Below are 18,857 nucleotides of genomic sequence, written 5' to 3'. Positions count from 1 at the left end.
TTTGGGATTTAAAATGAAAGTAAGCAGCTTTATTTGAGGGGTTTAGTGAAGGCGGGTCATTTTATTTACCTTAGGACAAGGGGAGCATACAGAATGTTAGGACTACACAAGGGTTAAACATGAACACTTGTCTGTATATTCTTTATACCATAACAAACTGTTACTGGTAAGAGTAAAGTTAACTTGTGTGTCGACCCACATTGCTAACTTAGCTGATAACAGAGCAGGGAGGTGGCGATGAGTGTGTGTGTGTGTGTGTGTGTGTGACAGATTTCCTGTCCTTCATGGTCTGGATCCATGTCAGGGCTCTGTGGTCCGTGTGCATGTCAAATTCCCTCCCAAGAAGGTAGTACCGGAGGCTATCTAGTACCCACTTTATAGCCAGGCACTCCTTGTCGATTGTCGAATACCTGATTTCCCTGAGCAATAGCTTCCGACTCAGGTACAGGATGGGGAGCTCTTCTCCTGGCTCCCCCCTGAGCTCCAATTCCCACAGCTTAAGCGTCCACCTGTACGAGAAACCTCTTATGAGAATCAGGGCCCTGGAGAACAGGGGATGAGCACAGGTTTTTTTCAGCATCATGAAAGCTTCCTCACACTCCTCAGTCCACTTCACAGGGTTGCTGGCCACCTTTGAAGTGAGGTTGGTCAGAGGGGCCGCGATGGTCGAGAACTGTGGAATGAATCTACGTTATCAGCCTGCCAGACCTAGGAGGACTTCACCTGTGTCTTGGTTCTGGGTTGAGGGCTGTTCCTGATGGACTCCACTTTGTCCACCTGAGGCTGAACATCACCCTTACCCAGCTGGTAACCCAGCTACTTTGTTTTGCCCACTCACACTTCAGGAGGATAAGCGTGAGACCCGCATCATGGATCATCCCCAGGACTCTGCTAAGACTCTGCTGTATATGCTCCTCCCAGGAGTGGCTGTAGACCACACCATCCCACCACGTCGTCCAAGTAGGCAGCACAGCAATCGTCACAGTCCTGGAGGACCTTGTCCCTCAGCCTCTGGAAAGTCGCAAGGGCCCCATGAAGGCCAAATGTCATAACCTTGCACAGGAACAGGCCCATCGGCATCCGGAAGGCAGTGTAGGCCTTGGAATGTTTGTCCAGGGTGATGTGGTGATGTGGTGATGTAATGAGCTCTACGTATTCTCAGTAAGTCGTCAATGCGGGGCATAGGGTAGGCATCAAACTGGGAGATGGCATTCACTTTACGGAAGTCCATGCAGACCTGCAGAGAGCCATCCTTCTTTGGGACAATGACAATTGGGCTGCACCATTCACTTGACGATGGCCTCGACATCATCCATCTCTATCATGTTGTTGACCTCTTCCTTGAGGGGTACCACCAGCTTCTCAGGCACACGGGAAGGATGCTGGCGGACAGGGTTCTGGTCAGGCTTCAAACGGATGACGTGTTCCAGGAACTTGGTTCTTCCTGGCCACTAACTGAAGAGCTGCTTCATCTCACTTTGCTTGCCTTCTTCAGGTGAGCCAGTATGACCTTTGCTCATCCTTTCTATGCCTCTGTGACCCCCTTCGACTCATCCTCTTCTTCTACTCTGCGGACCAGAAAGGACTTCCCCTTGGAGAGTTCCTCTCTCTCCTCCCAGGCCTTGAGGAGGTTCACATGGTGGGTTTGCTTCTCCTTGCCCTTGTCTGGGTGCAGGGCCTCGAATGTCACCGTGCCCATCTTCCTTCCATTTAGGTACGGCCCTTGCCACTGCGCAAGGAGCTTGCTGGTAGACGAGGGAAGGAGGAGCAGGACTTTCTGTCCTGGTTCGAACTCTCTGTTGCGAGCGTGCTGGTCATAATCTCTCTTCTGGGCCTCTGGTCTTGCTGAAGGTTTGCCCTAGCTTCCTCTCGGTACCGGTCCAGCCTGTCTTGCATCTGGAGGACGTACTGGACAATCCCCTGTCCCTAGGTAGCTACTGGGGGACCCTCCCAGTACTTCTTCAGCAGTACCACCCATAGAGGAGTTTGAATGGCGAGAACCTTGTCGACACCTGAGGCACCTCCCTGTAAGCAAAAAGTTAAAAGGGTAACCACTTATCCCAGTCTTTATCAGTGTCAGCCGCAAAGTTCCTCGCATGTTCTTGAGCGTTTAAATTGAACCTCTCTACAAGTCCATCCATTTGGGGATGGTAGGGAGTGGTCCTCAAGCCTTTAATGCCCAGCTGTTGGTTGAGGTGAAGTTTGCCTCTTGGTCCATCAGGATTTCATCTGGGACTCCTACACGAGAGAAGAACTGAACAAGAGCACAGATTTTTTTTTCACAGCTCGTTGCAGTCACTAGCTGCAGCAAACTGAAATGACGAGCGACCTAGGGATGTGTATGCTTTAGGGACCTTAAACAGATTGTGACTATAAATAAGCATCAACCAGTGGGTCTTGCGACGGGTATACAGAGATGACCAGTTTACAGCTGAGTATAGAGTTCAGTGATGTGTCCTATAAGGAGCATTGGAGGCAAATCTGTGGGCGAATGATAAAGAACATCTAGCCGCTCGAGAGCACCCTTACCTGCCGATCTATAAATTACATCTTCATAATCTAGAATGGGTAGGATGGTCTTCTGAATTATGGTTAGTTTGGCAGCTGGGGTGAAAGAGGAGCAATTTACGATAGAGGAAACCACGTCTAGATTTAACAAAGCCTGCAGCTTTGATATGTGCTGAGAGAAGGACAGTGTACCGTCTAGCCATACTACCAAGTACTTGTATGAGGTGACTACCTCGAACTCTAAACCCTCAGAGGTAGTTATCACACCGGTGGGGAGAGAGGCATTTTTCTTACCAAACCACATGACCTTTGTTTTGGAGGTGTTCAGAAAAAGGTTGAAGGCAGAGAATATTTGTTGGACACTAAGAATGCTTTGTTGTAGAGTGTTTAACACAAAATCTGGGGAGGGGCCAGCTGAGTATAAAACTGTATCATCTGATATAAATGGATGAGAGAGATTCCTACTGTCTGAGCTATGTTGTTGATGTAAATTGAGAAGAGCGTGGGGCCTAGAATTGAGCATTGGGGTACTCCCTTGGTGACAGGCAGTGGCTGAGACAGCAGATTTTCTAACTTTATACACTGCACTCTTTGAGAGAGGTAGTTAGCAAACCAGTCCAAAGCCCCTCAGAGACACCAATACTCTTTAGCCAGCTCACAAGAATGGAATGTTCTACCGTATCAAAAGCTTTGGCCAAGTCAATAAAATAGCAGCACAACATTGCTAAGAATCAAGGACAATGGTGACGTTATTGAACACCTTTAAGGTTGCAGTGACGCATTCATAACCTGAGCGGAAACCAGATTGCATACCATACTATAGACATCAAGAAAGCCAGTCAGTTGATTATTGACAAGTTTTTTCAACACTTTTGATAAACAGGACAACATAGAATCTGACCTTTTACAGTTGGGATCAGCTTAATCTCCCCCTTTAAATAAAGGATGCACTGTGGCTGCCTTCCAAGCAATGGGATCCTCCCCAGAGAGGAGAGTTGGTTAAAAAGGAGGATCCCCTGCTGATTTTGTACGTTTGACCTCTGTGATTGCCAACAAGGGTTTTGCCACCAAGTACTAAGTCATGTTTTGCAGAGGGGTCAAATACTTATTTCCCTCATTAAAATGCAAATCAATTTAACATTTTTGATATGCATTTAATCTGGATTATGTTGTTGTTATTCTGTCTCTCACTGTTCAAATAAACCTACCATTAAAATTATAGAGTGATAATTTCTTTGTCAGTGGGCAAACGTACAAAATCAGCCTACACATTATACCTACACTATACCTACCTACACTGTACCTATATTATACCTACATTATACCTACACTTTACCTACATTATACCTACACTATACCTATATTATACCTACATTATACCTACACTATACCTATTCTGTACCTATATTATACCTACATTATACCTACACTTTACCTACAATATACCTACACTATACCTACACTGTACCTATATTATACCTACATTATACCTACACTTTACCTACATTATACCTACACTTTACCTACACTATTCCTACATTATACCTACACTATACTTACATTATGTAGTTCTGGCAGGTATCACTCCCTTCTGGAACACTCCCCAATGGTCCAGTTTGAAAATAATCCAGCTGGCTCGTTAAGGGGGTATGGCTGATCCCAGTAGGACTAATTAAGGGTGTGGCTGACCCATTACTTAACTGGTCCACCTTACACAACTACAGAAACGTCTTCATGTACAGTCACAGAAACACTGAGTCCGAGAGGACAGTGTACTGTGGTGTCTATTTGTGGCTGGCAGTGAGTCGCTGTGTGGCTGGTTTTGTGTCTGTGTGTGGCTGGCTGTGTGGCTGGCTGTGCATCTGTCTGTGTTTGGTAAGAGGAAGCTAGTTGTAATTACATACGGGCCTGACATTGATTAATATTGTTGATGAGCGCTGGCAGCAGGGGTGAAGACACAGACACAAAGAGAGGAAGAGCTGTCAGACAGAAGCCCAGGTAACATCCTTCATCCCCCCTCGCTCCTCTCCTCCTCTCCTAGCCCCCTGGCTTATCCTTTAGAGTGCTATAGTGTTGGTAACACAGTTTGACACGGCCCAGCAGTTTATTGTTGATTACATCTCACTGATTGGGTCTATTTTAGGGGGTGCGAAAGAAGCTATATGGCTGAGTAATTTCATTCGCATTTGAGCCTAGAGAATATGGCTGTCAATTCAATTAAATTCAAAGGGCTTTATTGGCAATGGAAACATATGTTTACATTGCTAAAGCAAGTGAAATAGATAATAAACAAAAGTGAAATAAACCGTTCCAAAGGAATAGAAACATTTCAAATGTCCTATTACGGCTATATACAGTACAGTGTTGAAACGATGGAGAATAATGGGAAATAAATCAACATAAATATGGGATGTATTTACAATGGTGTTTGTGCTTCACTGGTTGCCCTTTCCTTTTTGCAATGGGTCACAAATCTTGCTGCTGTGATGGCAGCAGGTAGCCTAGTGGTTAGAGTATTGGGCCAGTAACAGAAAGGTTGCTGGATTGAATCCCCGAGCAGACAGGGTAAAAATATGTTGTTCTGCCCCTGAACAATGCAGTTAACCCACTGTTCCCTGGTAGGTTGTCATTGTAAATAAAAATGTGTTCTTAACTGACTTGCCTAGTTAAAAATAAAATGGCAGCAAGATTCAATTACACCTGTAGAGGCAACTTGTGTTTTATTGTTACTTGCACCACTTGGCCACTTTATTTTAGTAGGTTCTGTGAGGTCATGCTTGGTTGAGTTCAGACTTGTTTAGTTGAACTTGTTGCAGACAGAGAAGAACAGTCAGGAGTGAATTGATAAAAATATACAATTATGCATGTGTTATTACTAGATGATGAGGGATAATATCGTCATCAGTAATATGAATTCATTATTAATTCATAATAAGTAAGGAATTATAGAGATTTTATTGAATGTAAATCTTTTTAATGATACATGGGAAACCTCCCCTTTGAGGAAAGCTCTCTATATCGGAGCGATTTCAGCGTGCATGCACATCTGTGTGGTGCTTCTCTGCGTGTCAGTGTGTGTGTGTGTGTGTGTGTGTGTGTGTGTGTGTGTGTGTGTGTGTGTGTGTGTGTGTGTGTGTGTGTGTGTGTGTGTGTGTGTGTGTGTGTGTGCTTCTACGCGTCTGTGTGTCTGGTGGTCTTATCTCATAATTAAGTGGCATTTAGCAGACTGTTCTTAAACTCTGTGATTTCTCCACGGGCTGCAGAAGAGAGGCATACAGTATATAATCAGTTAAAGTGTCAGAGTATATTAATGTTGTGTGTTCTCGTTAATACAATTTCTTTATTATATTTCAAATTTCATTAAAAGGCAATATCAGCGGCAGAATAATTAAGCAAATATTGGCCCAGAGATCCAGGAACCAGGCATTTATGACACCCATTAAAAACATTAATAGGAAGAAATGATTCTAACTGAACGAAGGTAAATGTGCAAGAGAGATGTGGTGATATCTGCTCTCCGCACTGACGACAAGGTCAATGATAGAGGGAGGAGAGGAGTAGAGAAGAGAAGAAAATCACAGTGTATAGAAAGATCAGGAGACAGAGAGATTAGGAATGACGAACAAATGAGAGAATAGCAGTGATGAAGAAGTCAGAGGAGGAAAGGATGATTGACAGACGAGAGAAGAACTGTAATGATAGTAGGATAATGGGTCGAGAAGAGAAGATAGATAGAGAAATGGGGTTGAGGGAGAGAGGAGAAAGAGGGGAGTGGATGGAAAGAACAGTGGGGATGTTAGAAGAAGCATGAAGGAGTTGAGGAAGGGATAGAGAGAGGTGGAGGTGTGAGAACACGAGAAGAAGGGGGGACACCGATGTTGGAGAGATGAAGGAAGGATTAAGGGATAGACAGATCAGAGGAAGAAGAGGTGTGGGAGATGGAGGAATGGTTGATGATGAGAGAGAAAATGAGAGAATGCAAGAACAACAATATTGATGTTGGGTAAATGAAGAGGTGGAGGTATAGCAATGACAGAGGGATGACAAAGAGAGCAAAAAGACATGAGAGAGATAGTAGCCTATGCATATGGGTGGTCTAAGTCAATGTATCTAAGTGCTAGAGGCGTCACTACAGACCCTGGTTTGATTCCAGGCTGTATCACAACCGTCTGTGATTGGGAGTCCCATAGGGCAGCGCACAATTGGCCCAGCATCGTCCGGGTTAGGGTTTGGCCGAGCTAGACAGTCATTGTAAATAAGAATTAGTTCTCAACTGACATGCCTAGTTAAATAAGGGCTAAATGTACAAACAAATATGGAATTAGACACTAAATAAAGTCTGAAGGAGTTAGAAAGGGAAATGTCTAGGGTTTCATTTTCTCCTGACCAGTTCAAGATTTCTCCAATGCAATACAACCCCACCACATCCAAAGGGATTCAGATAGACCTTCCCTATGGAGGTTCGCTATGGAGTCATGCTTCACCATGCTTCACTAGCTCCTCTCTGACAGGCCTATGGAAATATAGCAGCGATGTTTGAGCCAATTAGAGGAGCTCTGGGCCAACTTTTAGTGAGAGATGAGCCCAGGCCCAGTCCTATTGGCAGACTGGGTAACGGATAACGTCCGACCCACACACATCACACCAGACACACGGAGATGGGAAGGATCCATCTGGGCTGTCCATGGAACTGTCTTCCTTTTCTCCCCTCTCTTTTCACATCTCTTCCTGTCTTGCTCTCCATGTTGCAGAGCTTCTTCATCTCTCTTCATCTCTCTGCCAACCTCTCCCCCCTCCCCTCTCTCTCCCTCTCTCTCACTCTCTCTCTCTTTCTCTCTCTCTCTCTATGATGGGTGAATAACTGGCAGTATTTTATCCAAATGAGAGCGTTGGCCATGCTCCCTAGTTAATAAAGCTGAAGCATCAGTGGGCTGAAGGGATGAGGCGACTGACGGATGGAGAGCGGGAGAGACCAGGTGGAAGGGTGGAGCAGGGTAGAACTCTCCCTCTTATATCCCTGCTTGTTTTAATATGAATAGCGGCTCTGGAATGGTAATGAATTCCTAGCCTACCCTGGCAGCAAGCAGTAGTCATATACTGTATGCATGAGATCAGCGTTGCACAGGAAACAATAACAAACCTGAGAGGTGGGAAATAAAACAACAAACAGAAACATCATATCATAACCTGATTCCTTCAAATTTGTTTTTCTCATCGTTTCCTCTCTTTGCGTGATTCTTCCTCCTCCTCCTCTCTTTTTCTTCTTCTTTCACTCGCTCATCCTAACAAGCGCCTTCTTCATCAGCCGTCTGCAGCACCCCGTGTGAATGTGCCTCCAGTCACCCCCGGGGAGTCAGAACGGAGAGCGGTGTTGTCTCTCCTCTCCATCTCTCTATCCTGCTATCTCTCCTCCAACTCTGCCTCTCTCTTAACTTTCCCCTCCTCTACAGGTGGTATTATCTTTGTCATTTGCCCTCCTCCTTATCTATCTTCCTCTCCCCTGTCCTCCACAAACAAGTGTGTATCACTGTTTTGCTCTCTTTTCATGCTTTGTATAAAGTTGTTGCTTCATAAGTTTGCAACAACAGTATGTGAAGGAACCTGTTGTTGAAGATACAGTAGTTGCATGAGTTTATTGAGTTCATTGTCCTTAAACATGTTCTGTTCCTGGATAGTGAATGACGTGCTGTTGCATAGATTGCTTCCAATTTAGCTGGGGATTAGATTGTGTCTCTGTGTGAGAGGCGTTTGTTGTGTTGGATGAGTTCTGTACGTTAGATTATGGTGATATACTAATTAACGCAGTGACTCCACACCCACATGCACACACACATGCACACTAACACACACATACACACACAGTCTTTCTCCGTCAGTGATATAATTGGGCCTATACCTCACCACGGTGAATCTGGGTCACACAAATGCCCATCACGCTCTCTTTGATGTGTTATCCCACAGCCCATCCGTTTCCTCGGTCGCTATATACGTATTTCAGGGAAACGTTGGCCTTGTCAAGGTGTTAAAGGAATCCATTGTAGGTTGTAGGTACGGTGGATTTCACCATGATTAACCACACCATACAGTGGTATCTGCATACTCGGATCATAGGACATCCTGTGATCTATAGAATGGACCCATAACACAATTACACCCAATACATCTCAGTACAAAAACACCTCACTTCTACTACTTGATTTATTTTTCAATTAGACTTCTCCTTTGAAAGGATGTTTATTTAATGAAAAGGATGAGGGAGAAATAAAGCAATAATACAGTAATAACATTGTAGATTTGACATTGGCTTTCATTTTCTTTAATTTCCCTAGTGAAGGGTGTATGTGTGTGTGTGTGTGTGTGTGTGTGTGCGTGTGTGTGTGTGTGTGTGTGTGTGTGTGTGTGTGTGTGTGTGTGCGTGCGTGCGTGTGTGTGCGTGCGTGTTTATCCACTCACAGACACTGAGTACTGATCCCAGCACGGATTAGACAAGGTATTACGACATCACAAGCACTCCCTTTGTGCTCTCAGCCATTGTCTTAAGGATAAACACAGTTGCGTTGAAGATATTTTTTTTCTTTCTTAAATGAGGGGAAGGAGGGAGGGAGAAAGAGACAGAGTTTGGAATCTGAAATTAAGCGCTATTATTCTGCGGAATCAATCAAGTAAACATTGATAATTGCGCCTTTAATTGCTAATAGATGTGGAACCGTTTAAAAAAAAACATTAACTCGAGAGACCAAAATCATTACAATGTTATATTGCAATCCCAATCGCATAACAAATTATTCTATGAGGCTTTAAAAAATTAAAAAACGTGTTAAATCACACCATCTCATTTGGATGTCATTTATATTATGATTTTGGTTATATTAGCTTGAATTAATGGGGACTATAACCGGGTTGGGGAGCTATCCGGGGTAGCGAGGTCCAGAGGGAGGTTTGGGAGATAATGAGTCTAGACCTTGAGACTGATAATGTACAGCTAACACATCAGAGATGGAGAAGATTCTCCGCTCTCAGCATCAGATAGGGCAGCTCTGCTTCAAGCTCCTAAGCAAGTTTGCAGTATTTTGTTTTTTTGTGTCCCTTCTTACATCAGCTGATATCTCAAAGTGCTGTACAGGAACCCAGCCTACGACCCCAAACAGCAAGCAATGCAGGTGTAGAAGCACGGTAAAGGTTACATTTAAAAAATTATAAACAGACAGGCAGAACTTTGGGACTTCAGAGTGGCGGTAACACACCAGCATTGCAACCAGTAATACGACTTTCCCAAATTGGATCCTTTGTTAGTTCCCACAGGGCAATTGAACTGATTCCAGAGGCTGATCCAAAACACCGCCGGCGGAGAAGAGGTATTCGGAGTGGACTTCCAGTCTGACTCAGTAGGCACACATACCATGACCGTTTTCTGAGCATATTACTCGCTAATGTTCAGTCTCTGGATAATAAGTTAGATGAGCTCAGGGTGAGAATCTCTTTCCAGAGAGACATCAGGGATTGTAACATACTCGGTTTGACGGAAACATGGCTCTTTCGGGATATACTGTCTTTGTCCATACAGCCAGCTGGGTTCTCAGTATATCGTGCAGACAGGAATAAAGAACTCTCCAGAAAGAAGAAAGGCAGGGGTGTATGTTTCATGATTAACCACTCATGGTGTGATTGTGATAACATACAGAAACTCAAGTCATTTTGTTCACCCAACCTAGAATACCCCACAATCAAATTCCGACTGTATTACCTCCTAATAGTGTAATATTGATGAATACACAGATACGGTGACTGAGTTTATCATGACGTGTACAGGATATGTTGTGCACACTGTGACGATGAAAACCTACCCTAAACAGAAACCGTGGATAGATGGCAGTATTCGCACAAAACTGAAAGCGCAAACCACCACATTTAACCATGGCAAGGTTTGGGAATAAAACAAACAGTATAGTTATTCCCTCCTTTTAAGGCAATCAAACAGGCAAAATGTCAGTATAGAGACAAAGAGGAGTCACATTTCAACGGCTCAGATAATTCAATGGCTTAGACGGTCTACAGACAATCACGGACTAGAAAGGGAAAACCATCCACCTCACTCTCTTGCTTCCGGACAAGCTATAAACATGTTTCGCCTGCTTTGAGGATAACACAGTGCCACCGAAGGACCTCTATCAAGGACTGTGGGCTCTTCTTCTCTGTGGCCAACGTGACTAAGACATTTAAGCGTGTTAACCCTTGCAAGATTGCCGGCCCAGACAGCATCCCTAGCCGCATCCTCAGAGCATGCGCAGACCGGCTGGCTGGAGTGTTTACGGACATATTCAATCTCTCCCTATCCCAGCCTGCTGTCCCCACTTGCTTCAAGATGTCCACCATTGTTCATGTACCCAAGAGCAAAGGCAACTGAACTAAATGAATATAGCCCCGTAGCACTCACTTCTGTCATCATGAAGTGCTTTGAGAGGCTAGTTAAGGACCAAATCACCTCTATCTTACCTGAAACCCTAGACCCACTTAAATTTGCTTACCGCACCAATAGATCCACAGACGATGCAATCGCCATCGCACTTCACACTGCCCTATCCCATCTGTACAAGAGGAATACCTACAGTGGGGAGAACAAGTGTTTGATACACTGCCGATCTTGCAGGTTTTCCTACTTACAAAGCCTTTAGAGGTCTGTAATTTTTATCATAGGTACACTTCAAACTCAGGAGGCTGAAGAAATGCGGCTTGTCACCAAAAGCACTCACAAACTTCTACATATGCACAATCTAGAGCATCCTGTCGGGTACGGCAACTGCTCCGCCCACAACCGTAAGGCTCTCCAGAGGGTAGTAAGGTCTGCACAACACATCACCGGGGCAAACTACCTGCCCTCCAGGACACCTACACCACCCGATGTCACAGGAAGGCCATAAAGATCATCAAGGACAACAACCACCCGAGCCACTGCCTGTTCACCCCGCTATCATCCAGAAGGCGAGGTCAGTACAGGTGCATCAAAGCAGGGACCGAGAGACTGAAAACCAGCTTCTATCGCAAGGCCATCAGACTGTTAACAGCCACCACTAACATTGAGTGGCTGCTGCCAACATACTGACTCAACTCCAGCCACTTCAATAATGGAAATTGATGGAAATTGATGTAAAAATGTATTACTAGCCACTTAATATAATGTTTACATACCCTACATTACTAATCTCATATGTATATGTATATACTGTACTCCATACCATCTACTGCATCTTCCCTATGCCGTTCTGTACCATCACTCATTCATATATGTTTATGTACATATTCTTTATCCCTTTACACTTGTGTGTATAAGGTAGTAGTTGTGGAATTGTTAGGTTAGATTACTCGTTGGTTATTACTGCATTGTCGGAACTAGAAGCACAAGCATTTCACTACACTCGCGTTAACATCTGCTGACCATGTGTATGTGACAAATAAAATTTGACTTGATTTGATATTTGCTAAGAGATTCATAAAGCTGTAGGTTTTAGTTTCTGACATCTCCTTGGAGCCTATGTGTCACACCCTGACCTTAGTTATCTTTGTTTTCTTTATTATTTTGGTTAGGTCAGGGTGGGACAAGGGTGGTTGGTTTAGTTTTTATATTGTTTAGGTGTTTTTGTCTTGTCTAGGGTTTTTGTATTGTTTAGGTGTTTTAGCCCTGTCTAGGGTTTTTGTATTGTTTAGGTGTTTTAGCCCTGTCTAGGGTTTTTGTATTGTTTAGGTGTTTTAGCCCTGTCTAGGGTTTTTGTATTGTTTAGGTGTTTTAGCCCTGTCTAGGGTTTTTGTATTGTTTAGGTGTTTTAGCCCTGTCTAGGGTTTTTGTATTGTTTAGGTGTTTTAGCCCTGTCTAGGGTTTTTGTATTGTTTAGGTGTTTTAGCCCTGTCTAGGGTTTTTGTATTGTTTAGGTGTTTTAGCCCTGTCTAGGGTTTTTGTATTGTTTAGGTGTTTTTGTCTTGTCTAGGGTTTTTGTATTGTTTAGGTGTTTTAGCCCTGTCTAGGGTTTTTGTATTGTTTAGGTGTTTTAGCCCTGTCTAGGGTTTTTGTATTGTTTAGGTGTTTTTGTCTTGTCTAGGGTTTTTGTATTGTTTAGGTGTTTTAGCCCTGTCTAGGGTTTTTGTATTGTTTAGGTGTTTTTGTCTTGTCTAGGGTTTTTGTATTGTTTAGGTGTTTTTGTCTTGTCTAGGGTTTTTGTATTGTTTAGGTGTTTTAGCCCTGTCTAGGGTTTTTGTATTGTTTAGGTGTTTTTGTCTTGTCTAGGGTTTTTGTATTGTTTAGGTGTTTTAGCCCTGTCTAGGGTTTTTGTATTGTTTAGGTGTTTTTGTCTTGTCTAGGGTTTTTGTATTGTTTAGGTGTTTTAGCCCTGTCTAGGGTTTTTGTATTGTTTAGGTGTTTTTGTCTTGTCTAGGGTTTTTGTATTGTTTAGGTGTTTTAGCCCTGTCTAGGGTTTTTGTATTGTTTAGGTGTTTTTGTCTTGTCTAGGGTTTTTGTATTGTTTAGGTGTTTTAGCCCTGTCTAGGGTTTTTGTATTGTTTAGGTGTTTTAGCCCTGTCTAGGGTTTTTGTATTGTTTAGGTGTTTTTGTCTTGTCTAGGGTTTTTGTATTGTTTAGGTGTTTTAGCCCTGTCTAGGGTTTTTGTATTGTTTAGGTGTTTTTGTCTTGTCTAGGGTTTTTGTATTGTTTAGGTGTTTTTGTCTTGTCTAGGGTTTTTGTATTGTTTAGGTGTTTTAGCCCTGTCTAGGGTTTTTGTATTGTTTAGGTGTTTTTGTCTTGTCTAGGGTTTTTGTATTGTTTAGGTGTTTTAGCCCTGTCTAGGGTTTTTGTATTGTTTAGGTGTTTTTGTCTTGTCTAGGGTTTTTGTATTGTTTAGGTGTTTTAGCCCTGTCTAGGGTTTTTGTATTGTTTAGGTGTTTTTGTCTTGTCTAGGGTTTTTGTATTGTTTAGGTGTTTTAGCCCTGTCTAGGGTTTTTGTATTGTTTAGGTGTTTTTGTCTTGTCTAGGGTTTTTGTATTGTTTAGGTGTTTTAGCCCTGTCTAGGGTTTTTGTATTGTTTAGGTGTTTTAGCTCTGTCTAGGGTTTTTGTATTGTTTAGGTGTTTTTGTCTTGTCTAGGGTTTTTGTATTGTTTAGGTGTTTTTGTCTTGTCTAGGGTTTTTGTATTGTTTAGGTGTTTTTGTCTTGTCTAGGGTTTTTGTATTGTTTAGGTGTTTTTGTCTTGTCTAGGGTTTTTGTATTGTTTAGGTGTTTTAGCCCTGTCTAGGGTTTTTGTATTGTTTAGGTGTTTTTGTCTTGTCTAGGGTTTTTGTATTGTTTAGGTGTATTAGCCCTGTCTAGGGTTTTTGTACATCTATGGGGTTTTAGTATGTCTAGGTAGATGTAGGTCTATGGTGGCCTGAATTGGTTCCCAATCAGAGACAGCTGTTTATTGTTGTCTCTGATTGGGGATCCTATTTAGGTTGCCATTTTCCATTTTGGTTTTCTGGGTTATTGTCTATGTGTAGTTGCATGTCAAAGTGTTCTTTGTGTAAATCAAGAAGAATGTATTCTTATCACGCTGCGCCTTGGTCTCATCGTTATGGCGAACGTGACACTATGACGAGTATAGAAGGAGGGTGGGGTTGTCTCTTCTCAGCAACAATATATCATATACTGCACACAGTATGAAGAGCTCTGTTTTAGATCCATTCTCTATATATTAAGATTCCCTTAAATCTGTCAAGAATTCTCAGTCATATTCAGTACTCATACCCTACAATCTTTACCACTTAGCCCCATAGACAGCAGCACCTCCATTCACCATAACCATCATGGTTTAAATCAGAGGGTTTTATACCTGACTTCCCCCTCTCTGTGTGCCTCAGCTGCACTTCAGAAAGACATTGGGTATGCCATAACTTAGTGAGAGCAGGTAAGAAAAGGGGAGGAGGGTATCCCCCTCTCTCACTCTCTCTTTCTCTTCTTCCCTCTCTCTATCTAATCCATCTGGCTGGGTGAATTATTTGAGCCCTGCTACTTATCCTCTCTTTTCAAGTGGGGCCCTTTTACATTTTTCAGCATGACCAGGTCATGAAAGGGATCAAAGCCCCGGCGGTAGCAGCAATCCCAGGGACTATTTTACACACTAACAAGTAGAGAAAATTATATCCCTGAGAGCCGGCTGGCTGCCGAGCCTGAATAACCTGAGCGTTCCGGGGAGCTCCGCTGCAGAAATACCAGCGATCGCTGCAGAGGAGAGCACAAAGGAGAGATGACCATTACAGAGACAGGGTTGATGCACTGGTGTGTGTTGGGGGTATGGGGTGGGTGTGTGTGTGTGTGTGTGTGTGTGTGTGTGTGTGTGTGTGTGTGTGTGTGTGTGTGTGTGTGTGTGTGTGTGTGTGTGTGTGTGTGTGTGTGTGTGTGTGTGTGTGTGTGTGTAAGAGAGATAGTTTGGTGTGTGTCTACATGTATGCACTTGTTTTACTGTGCAAAAAATGTCACAAGTAAAAATAGTCAAGGTTCTGTCATTCAACTCAGACGTGAATATGTTTTGACTTGTTTTCTCCTCTCTTTCTCTTTCTCTCCCTCTCTCTCTTTCTCTCTCCCTCTATCTCAATCACTTTCCGTCGGTCTATCATTCTCTCTCTCTTTCTCTCCCTCTCCCTCCCTCTCTCTCTTTCTCTCTATCTCAATCACTTTCCGTCGGTCTCTCTTTCTCTCCCTCTCCCTCTCCCTCCCTCTCTCTCTTTCTCTCTCCCTCTATCTCAATCACTTTCCGTCGGTCTCTCATTCTCTCTCTCTCTTTCTCTTTGTGGCTCTTCAGCTGTCTTTATCTTCCTCTTTCTTTCCTTTCTGTCTGTCTTGTCTTTCTTTTTTCTCCATTTGTTAATGTGACAAATATAATGGCTTCCCTCAAAAGCTACTTTTTGTTGTATTTCTCTTTGTCCTTTTCTTGTAATGTTCCCCCTCTCTTCTTAATTCTTTGAATTGATAACACAAAATCCCATTGTGGAAGATAATGACTGGCAAACTCCTCATCAGAAAAACTAACATCCACAAGTCTACTGAATAGTCCTATTCTTCCTCGCATTAGCCTCTCACGAAACATGAAATATTAAACTGGGCAGTCATTGTTGTGTCTGTCCCGTGGTTCATTCACTCATCACATTTCATTCAATCGACATGTTTATTTTCTAAGTGAAGGACACGTTGGTTGTTGTCAGAACATTACCGGAACCTTTAGTTCCTGGACCAGCTCACACTCAATCTCTGCAGTATGAAACTGCTTGGTTTGGTCTGACGACTTTATTCCTGAGTCAAACAAATTAGCCCTCCCCTACATTGACTCAAACCTGATGGATAGATACAAACTAGCACCATGGCAACTACTGTACCTCAGCTGGTGAGGAAAATATAATCTATGCTCTCAGTTAGTCGACACCTCAAAGAGAGCGGGAAAGAGAGAGAACGAGAGAGGGACAGAAACACAAAGTCTCTCTCCTGCTCTCATAAGGTGGAGAGTTGTCACAGACCGCGAACGTGGGTAAATTAAATGATTTAACCTTTGAGCAGCGAACGGAAGAGACAGAGGAAAGTGAGAAAATGAAAGCAAGAGAGTGTGGAAGGAGAAAAGAGGAAAGATCTCTCCTTTTCCTCTCCTCCTGTCAGGGGTAGCGGTGTGTTGAGTTTGATGCCTGCGATAAGGCTCTATGGCTAATGAGGAAAGCACTAGACACTCATTAAAGTGAATGTGTGTGTGTGTGTATGGAACAAGGGAGAAAGATAAAGCAAGATAAAGCAGCCGCTCCGTAGAGTAGAAAAGGCACTCATTAGAATAACTCCTTCTCAAAGGCCATGTTAGTGTGCAGCGCTGAGCTGCATCCAGCTACCCATCCTCACCATCCTCTCATCCCCCACGCCAGCCAAATGAAATCAACCCCCCGCCCCTCCCTACCCCCGGTCCCTGCCACTCATCTCAACGTCCCTGTTTTCACCTTCTTTTCCCTCCAGTCACATTGATGTTGTTTAATTAAGCTCTGGTTCCTCATATCAGACCTGGCTATAAATATGTTGTTATTCAAAGCGTCTCTTCAGACTGGTGTAATGAACAGAGCTGAACCCATGGAGAGGTAAGTGGCGGCTGCTGGCTCCTGTGTACTCCAACTCTCTACCAGTCTCTCCAACTCTCTACCGTTCTCTCCAACTCTCTACCAGTCTCTCCAACTCTCTCCATTCTACTGGTAGAAGTTTTCAAAAGAATTATGACTAAATATAATTTGAGGTGTTGTCTAAGGGGAGATAATGAATTGAGGTGTCTGTGGGTGTGGGGGGGGGGGGGGTTGTGGTGTGTACTGTGTACATTTGTGGTGTGTAGGGACAGTTGAGTAGTTTGACCCATTATTTACATTCAGCATTACTGCGTCAAGGGAAATATAGTATTCTTTCTAACAAAGACATCTACATAGACTTCAGGATGTTGTGTATGACTGGAAACAATCTGATTTCTGAATTCCCAAAAAGTGATCTCTTGGCTCAATTTACCCCAGGTATGAGGTATGTTAATCCGGGTATGTTAATCCGCCTACAAATTTCTGTACTGAATGAAATATTACCACTACCTTTTGAAATCCATGTCTATCGTTATATCCCAAACACAATCACAATCACATTTTTGTCTTTTAATAATTTTAAGCATCTTTTAACACCGGCTTAACACCCAACAAACACTTTTTACATAGACCAGCCTTGCATTACGCCTGGGAAGAAAAACACAGAAATTAGCTTAACTTTCCATTGGCTCAACTTACCCCGAGGGAAGCATCTTGACTATATTAGCCCACACATCTACAAGGATTTACTTTCATGCTAGGTTTAGGACCTCATATTGAAGCTTGTAGAGACTCCAACTGATCTTAAAATGATCTACTTTGGTTTAGATACAAGCATCATGAAACCTCTAACACAATACATTCATTTGACTTGGTGAAAACCTGTTTTTTTGCCTAACTTGCTTAACACTTTTCCCATCTGGTTTCTTCTTTCACAGACTTCATGAAATTACAGTACGACTTTATTTGGTCAAATTCTTATTTTTGGGTATGGTTTCCTAGAAACAAGGGGTGACTCAACTTACCCCACTCTCCCCTACTGTGTACATGGGTGGTGTGTACTGTGTACACGTGTGGTGTGTACTGCGTACACGTGTGGTGTGTACTGGGGGCAGGGGAGCAATAGGGGATTGCAATGAGAAAAGTAGATAACTCTGTTCTGACGCACAGCATCCCTCTGTGACGTCTGATAGCCATCTCTTCCTGTGGGTGGGGCAGCTTTACATAGCTTGCTCTGGACCAATGATTTTACGCAGTGTGAAGCACAGCACAGCAATGCAAAGCAATCACAGCTGCTGCATGTGGCATTAAGGGATGCTTTTCAGGAAGTAATGCGTTGTGTCTTCACTCATCACTCAATTCACTTGAATTATTAATGGAGAGCATATAGAAAGCATATTCTCTTCATCTTCTTCCCACCTGTGTGAGGCAATAAGCCGCTGACACACACAGAGACACACGTGTGCACACACGTGTGCACACACACACACACAGTCAGTGTGTGTAATCCTCCCACCTTCAAAGAGCGAGGCTTTATTCAAATAATAATTAGCATGTTGGAAATAAGCCAGTGATTTCTCATAACAAAACAATCAGGGGAGGGGAGTGAATTGTTGACAGTGCTGTCAAGTGCGTGCGTGTGTGTGTGTGTGTGTGTGTGTGTGTGTGTGTGTGTGTGTGTGTGTGTGTGTGTGTATACTGTATGTGTGTGTCATTAGTGTGTGGAGGAGTGTGTGTCTCGTGTGATGTTGTAAACTCTGTGTGATGCGAGACGGTCTCACACCCTCAACCGGTTTGATTCTTCCTGTCGAGCAGGTGACCTGGCATTTCAGTGACTTTTAGAGGTGTTATTTCCCTGACATATTGTTCTCCCTACTGCCTCTGTTCCTGTATCTCCCTCTACCACAGCCATCATTCTCCCTCTCTCTCTCCCTCCCACTCTCTCTCCCTCTCCATGAACCCGCCCCTCATCTCTCTCTGTCCTCTCTTCCTCTATCTCTCTGTCCTCTCTTCCACTCTTTATCTCTCTCTGTTTCTCTTGTGAGTTGTTTATCTCTTAGCGAGAGCTTTTAGTTCCCCCTGAGTAGCAACATTTGGGTAAGAGAGCAAAAGAAAGGGGGGAGAGAGAAAGGAGCTAAAAGTGATTTATTCTGCTCTACTCTTTCTCAAAAAATGAACTCATATTTCAGAATGACGCAGTTTCACCTCCTTGCCTCTTCCCGACTGTCTCCGCCACTCTATCCACTC

Source organism: Oncorhynchus kisutch, linkage group LG19 (genome assembly GCF_002021735.2).
Source record: "Oncorhynchus kisutch isolate 150728-3 linkage group LG19, Okis_V2, whole genome shotgun sequence".
Lineage (NCBI taxonomy): Eukaryota > Metazoa > Chordata > Actinopteri > Salmoniformes > Salmonidae > Oncorhynchus > Oncorhynchus kisutch.
The sequence above is the reverse complement of the archived record's forward strand: the minus strand, read 5'-3'. Positions refer to the sequence as shown.